The sequence below is a fragment of the Orycteropus afer genome, unplaced genomic scaffold (assembly GCF_000298275.1).
Source record: "Orycteropus afer afer isolate SDZICR_OR568_19922 unplaced genomic scaffold, OryAfe1.0 scaffold00157, whole genome shotgun sequence".
Lineage (NCBI taxonomy): Eukaryota > Metazoa > Chordata > Mammalia > Tubulidentata > Orycteropodidae > Orycteropus > Orycteropus afer.
Genome location: NW_006921744.1, coordinates 1,790,081 through 1,794,763, shown reverse-complemented (window position 1 = coordinate 1,794,763; position 4,683 = coordinate 1,790,081).

Sequence of the window (4,683 nt, the reverse complement as noted above, 5' to 3'; positions counted from 1 at the left end):
TTACTTAAATTTGCCAGTGGTTCGCCAATTTTGTTAATCTTTTCATAGACCCAAAATCTAATTTTCTTTATTCTTTCTATTACTTTCTGTTTGATCTATTCCTGTTCTGGAATTCTGATCACATATTCCACATAAGTCTGTAACTTTTTTTTTTTTTTTTTTTTTTTGCATCTTTTTCTAATTGTTGGAGTTACTGGATTAAGGTTTTGATTTTGGTTCTATCTTCTTTTTTGAAGTGTGCATTTCTTGTTATAATTTGGCCTCTGAGCACTGCTTTTGCTGTGTCCCAAAGGTTTTAGTATGTGTTTTCAGTCTCACTTGCTTCTAAGAATGTTTTTATTTCACATTTCATTTCTTCTGTTACCCAGCAGTTTTTAAACAGAGTGTTATTCTGTTTCCATGCATTTTATTTTTTCTCTTATCTTCCTATTATTGATTTCTAATTTTATAACATGTACCTTGAGATGATGCTATGCATTATTTTGATATTTTTCCATTTATTGAGACTTGCTTTATGGCTTAACATATGGTCTATTCTGAAGAATTATTCATGTACACTGAAAAAGAATAGTATTGTGTCCTGTGGAGTGGAGTGTTCTGTATATGCCTATGAGGTCAGCTTGGTTGATTGTGTTATTGAGATCTTCTGTATTTTTGTTAAGTTTCTTTCTAGTTGTTCTGCCCTCCATTGAAAGTGGTGTGTTAAAGTCTACCATTAATGTGGAACTGTCTATTCCTCTTTTCAATTCTGTTAATTTTTGTTTTATGTATTTTAGGGTTTTTTCACTAGGTGCATAGAAATTTATAATTGTTATGTCCTCTTGCTAGATTGACCCTTTAATCATGATGTAATGCCCTTCTTTGTCCCTTATGCTGATTTTTGCCTTAAAGTCTATTTTATCAGAAATTAACATTACCACTCCTGCTCTTTTCTAATTGCTGTTAGATTGATTTTCTTCCCATTCTTTGATTTTTAATTTATTTTTATCTTTGCTCTTGTAGGCAGCATATTGATAGGTCCTACATTCTTATCCATTCTACCACTCCCTTTCTTTTGATTGGTGCATTTAATCTATTTACATTCAGTGTAATTCTCAATAAGTATGAATTTACTGCTGTTATTCTTTAGAGTTTTTTATCGTGGTGTTGATGGTTTCTTTATTACATATATTTTTCTGTTCTGAATCTTGTTACTGGATTTTCTTTTCATTTTCCTTATTGCTGTTAATTTTGTGTCTAGTAAGTACTTATGATTTTCTTCTTTCTTATTCTGGTTAGAAGGTTTATTAATTTTTTTGTGATTATCCTATAATTAATTTTTATCTTCCTACATTTGAAATAGTCTATTCTATCTTGATGTCATCTTGACTTCCTCTCTACTTAGAAGTTCTGTAATTATACCATCTACTCCCTCTTTTTGCTTGTAATTGTCATCATTTACAGATTGATACCACTGGTCCTCTCTTTTCAGTCTTGTAAGCTTATTTTAATTTTGAGAATTATTTTTCTGGGTTGGTTTCTGGGTGTTGCTATGTATTTTAATCAGGTTGTTGTCTATCATTTTGGTTCCCTGTATGAAAGACTCCTTTTAACATTTCTTGTAAAGTTGGTTTGGCTTTTACAAATTCCCATAGTTTCCATTTATCTGGAAATGTCCTAATTTCACCATCATATTTGAGGGACAGTTCAGTTGGATATGTAATTCCTGGTTCACAATTTTTTTTTCTTTCCATGTTTTATATATATTTCATCCCATTGCCTTCTTGTCTGCATGGTTTGTGGTGAGAATTCAGAGCTTAGTCTCATGGTTGACCTCCGTAGGCAACATTTCACTTTTCCCAAATTGCTCTCAAGATTCTTTCTTTGTCTTTGGTCTTGGAAAGTTTGATTATGATATGTATTGGTGACTTTCTTTTGGGGTTTACCTGTATGGGTTCCTTGATCTTCTTGTATGGATATCTTTTCATCTTTCATGATATATTTATTTTCTGCTTATAAATCTTCAACAATTCTCTCTGTACATTTTTCTGTTCCCTCCTCCTGTTCTGGAATTCCAACCATATATAAGTTTTTCCTTATGTGGTGTCCTACATAAATTTTAGGTTTTTTCCATTTATCTTGATTCTTTTTTCAGATTTTTCCTCATACAAATTGGTGTCAATGTATTTGTCTTATAATTTACCAATCCATTGTCCAATTGATCAAATTTTAATCTTTTGTCTTTCCAATATATTATCTATCTCTGTAATTTCAGTGTGCATCTTCTAGATATCTAATTGCTGATTTTGTATGGTTTCTAGTTGTCTATTCATTTTACTGTTTTATTACTTTCCTGAATTCGTCAAGAGTATTGTCTATGTTTTATTTGATTTTGTTTGTGATTTCCTCGAGCTCTTGTAAGGCCCTACATACATCTCTTTTGAATCCCTTACCAGGTAGTTCTATATTACCTATTCTTCCTTGGAAATATTTCCCAATTATTTATTTTGATCACTTACTTGGGCCATCTTGTCCTGTTCCTTTGTTTGATTTGGTGTTGTCTGTTGTCTCCAAGACATTTTGGATTATTGTACTTATTTATTGATTATGTGTTGGTTTGTTTCACTCTGATTTTTTTTGTTTTGTTATATCCAGGTAGGAGTACAGGCATGCTTCTTTGGTCACTAGCTGGTAGCACCGGGGCACCCATCATTTGTCTCTGGGTGGTTGAATAACTCATGAGAATGTGGGCAAGTGTCTGTTTGCTGGTCATGAAAAACAGCTGAAGGTGAGGTGAGTAAATGCTGTTAACTGTCTGTCACCTATCCAGTGGTGCTGGAGCAAATGGTGGCACTCATCTGTTGGGTGGGACAGTAGATGGTAGGTGTGGTAGGTATGACTGACTAGTGGGGAAACAAGCCCACCTCCTGTTGGATGGGGCAGGAAATATAAGAAGGAAAAAAGGGGGGAAAGATGAGAAAGAAAAAATGAATAAAAGCTAAAGGAGAAAAAAGAGGAAGAGGGAAGAATTAACAAATAGAAAGGAAGTAAAAGAAAAAAAGAGAGGAGCTGCTGCAGCAATATAGGGCTCTAGTGGTACAGTAAAGGCATTTGGCTCTAACCAGAATGTTGACAGTTCAAACCTACCAGCTGCTCTGTGAAAGAAAGATTGGGCAGTCTGCTTCCGTAAGATTTACAGCCTTGGAAACCCAGTGGAGGTTGTTATGAGTCAGAATCTACTGGATAGCAGTAAGTTTGATTTGGAGTTTGATGCAGTAATAGTCACCCTTGTGTTGCCAACAGGGTGGCTGTCACACAATCTTCAGGAGTACATGCCCATGGAGGGGGCAGAAGCCTGGCATATGGTCTGCATGTGCATGTACCTGTGACAGTGTAGGCCTATGTGCACATCTTGTGTTCTGTGGGCACATGGACTATCACTTACAGGGACAGTGGACACACAAAGCATGCATGTCTGTGGCTTGGTCTTCTTGGGCTGTGTGCTGCTAGTTAGAGGAGGAAGCCCAAGAGAGCTGGGTGGGTAGGGTAGCAGGGCAGTGTCCCTAGCCACTGGGTTGGTGGGGAAGGTCACTGGGAAAGTGTGATGGGGAAACCAGGAGAAAGCACTTTTCTGGTCTCAGTTCACTGTCATGGGCCCAGTGCATTTCTGGGTGAGTGTAGCTGATTATCCAGTTCCTGCCCAGACTCAATCCTGTGGGGAGCTGCCTGGAGTCCTGCATCTCTAACCACCATCCTACATGCCCTCTTGTTCACATGGGCTCTCAACCCAAACTAGACTAGGGCTCATTAGTAGTGAGTTGTTTATCTCCTTTCACTGGTTCCCTCTTCCCTCTGTGATCACCCATGCCACTGGAATTCTTACCCATTTCCCTGCCTTTTTCTATCCCAGATCCAGCTCATATTCTGCTCACTGTGTTTCACTCTGAATCTGTCCACACTGTGACTTTGTTCCAATGGTGATTCTATTAAGTTGGTTTCTTCTTATCTGTGTATGATGCCTTCTGTGTCTCAAATGGCCAAGCTTCATCAGGTCTCTGCTTCTTTCTCCTTAGTCAGTGCTTACACTCTGTCTACCTTTTCAATCTGCATTTAGTCCATTTCTTTACCCCCTCATTTGATGCTCAGAGTTCCAGGATTATCATCTGTATCTGTTTCATTCAGTTTTTCAGGTATCTTTTGTGGAGGGATTGATCAGAGTGTGTCACCAGGACACTGTCTTATTCCTCCCTCTGTATTCCTTCTTGTTTATCCCCATTTCCAAGACTCTCTTCTCTCCTTTCCCCATACTTTATATACCACCTTATTAAACTTGTATTATTGCTTTATATCTGTGTATTTTTAATTTACTTAAGTTGTAATGTGTTAAGGATTGCATTCTATTTCTTACTTTTCTTCACTTACCACCTCATTTGTTTGGTTTATTTTGCCCATCCATTTTTCCGGGTATAGATACTGAAATGATCTCCAAATTATCACAAATATTGCCGCAGAGAACATTCTCATATGTGTTTCTTAATAGATTTATGTGAAATTTTCTCTGAGATGTGCCCAGAAGCATAACATCTGACTTTTAGGTAGAGTGATTGTACAACCCGGATTACCCAGAACATCCCCATTAATTGTTAATGACACTCTTTTTTTTTTTTTTTTTTCCATTTTTTTTTTTTTTTATTAGGATTTGGG